The following is a 2619-nucleotide window of genomic DNA, read 5'->3' as shown; positions in this document are numbered from 1 at the left end:
CTCTCCTCCTCTCTCTCTCTCTCTCCCTTTCTTCCTCCCCCTCTTTCTCCCTTCGCTCTCTCCCTCTCCCTTTCTCTCTTGTTCTCTTCTTTCCTATTTCTGAATTTCATAGTTTCATCTGACAGATTAATTTTGTATATTACGCTTAATGTTGCTCATAGGTACCAAATATTCAAGAAGCTGATCATAAGAATTTCGTCACTAATTGTTCGAAAGGAATTTAAGATTAAATTTATTCCAGAAATAGGATGTAAATTTTATGAAGATTGAAGTAACTAATGAGAATTGATGAAATGGCGTGACAGGATCAATAGCAAATATCTCTTCCTTTGCTGTGGAAATATTTTAAAAAATTGGTACATCTAAGCTGTGCTTCTCCTAAAAACATCAAATTACTTTTTCTCCTTTCTGTTTTGCATTGAAATTGGAATATTTCGAATGAGCTGAATTCTCGAACGTTCGACGATTTGAATAAGTCGACAAAAAATGAATGAAAGAATTGAATTCTCTTCAATTTCCCCAAAACATGAGATAAGACATGTCTCTACCAAAATGAGTCATTTCTCCTGCATAAGGATTGGGAAAAAGTGCTTTGATGAAACCATCGAAATCTATCATTTTCTTGAAAAAGGCGGTGAACATTATTTTAATTTATCATACAAGAAAATACGCGTTCTTACATTATTTATAAATTCTTTGCCATTTGCCTAGCAGAACTTCACGTAATATTCAAAATTCCGACAGTTTACCCTGAATTTATGGTAATTAATTACTATATTTGACAGTTCTGTGCTTGTCGCGAATTCCGATTCGCGAGACTCCAACCATACCTCAAACAAACAAATTTCTTGTTGTAAATGAATGTTCCAAATGTTGTGAATCATTTAGCAAAATTTACATCCCTTAAATTTATTTCCCATTTAAATTCCCATGTTTTTTCCTTCATGTCTAAGCACATGTCTTTGTTTAGAAATGCCTTTGTTAGCAATTGCTTAAAATATCCATCCAAATTCACATCTTAAACATTTCCTTTGTTCTTGTTCCCCCAAAAAATTCACATCCCTATCTTCTCGTTCGATCTCTTAAGGTGCTTATACTGTAATTGAACGTTACAGTTTTCAGTGTAATGATAACAAAACCACTCCCACTTTTTCCGTATATAAGGTGTATTCAGTGAATCAGAAGGGAGCCTTTCTTTGGACGATCAGTTCTTCATTATTCTCAATCAGTTTGGATTATTCTTATTCTTTTCATCATTATCAGCACCATTCTGTCGTTTTTGTGACCTTACCCCTGACAAGTAAAGAATCAACTCTTGCCTTTGTCCACAACATACGACACACGCACATCATCCACATCAAACTTGGTGCAGCTAATACTTTAAGTAACCTCAATTCTCCTCTACAACCAGCGTGTAAAAAATCCCCTGCTTGTTTCCAACTATTGATTGACCGCAAATGGCTTCAACAAAAATCCACGACAGTGTGTTGATGGTCCGACACAGTTTAAATTGTCTTCAAGGACTAAAAAGTTGGTACATCCAATTTTGTTTTGAGGTCCGAACTCTTTTTCAAGATTCAAAACTGTCCTTTTTTAATTTGGTGGCGTAAGTATCAACCAACAGATTTCCCTTAAATCAAAAAAGACTTCAATCCAGAAAGTCCTGCATGTATCTAATGACTAACTTTAAACAGTGAATGAAAGCGTCCTCTGTAATTTGTAATGCCTTGGTAACAATATTCAGTAGGGCTTTCCAAATGTTCTCCAAATAGTTGAATTCTCCAAATGCTTTCTCCAAATACTTGAGATAAGGGAAGATTTGTTCCAGAGAGGTAAGGAACTGAAGTAATTATTTGAAGTCAGGATAATCGGCATTCTGCAATAAAGTGGTGATACCAGGTTTGGATGCCGATTCAGATAAGAAGACTTAAAAGGCGAAAAACCAGACTCAGCCTTTCAGGTCTCATATGGTCTATATTGATAAGACTGATGAACTAGGCTATGATGAATCTCTAAAGCAGCTTCGATATCTGACATCTGTAGCTGTAGGTAACTGTAGGACTAAACTTTGTGGTGCAATGTCCATATTCCTTTAAAAAGCTGGGACGGGGAAACCAAAATCTCTCTCAGTATTTCACGAAGTAGGAATTTAGCAAATAAATACTTTATTTGAAAGCAACAAGGAGAAAACCTACACATACACTGAATAGGTTGGAACTAGATAATTCGAAAACTTTAAGTTTAATAGATCTGCTAGCCTAGGAAGTGGTACCATGAGATAACACGATATAGCTTACTTTAACTACAATCTCTGTAAACCTTCCGAAAATTATTTTCCAAATACAAAAATACACTTTGTGCATCCCTCGAATTTGAGTAATTCTCGACAAAGTAAGGGAGAATAAATGGACATTACATAGGTCAAACTCATTTTTTGAAATCGCAAATAAGCCTAGTGATGCCAGGTTTGAACGGAACCAGCCCACCTAGTTTGATTACCACCGAGGCAGTGTTTGAATTCTCCTTTAGCTAGATCCTAGTTTTTGACTTTTTGTTGGTTCTTGCGCACTTTTAGCGGAACGCTGGTAGAAAATCGAGAGTCTAAGCTCTCCCACGAGA

Source organism: Loa loa (genome assembly GCF_000183805.2).
Source record: "Loa loa unplaced genomic scaffold supercont3.77, whole genome shotgun sequence".
Taxonomy (NCBI): Eukaryota; Metazoa; Nematoda; class Chromadorea; order Rhabditida; family Onchocercidae; genus Loa; species Loa loa.
Note: the sequence above shows the minus strand (reverse complement) of the source record.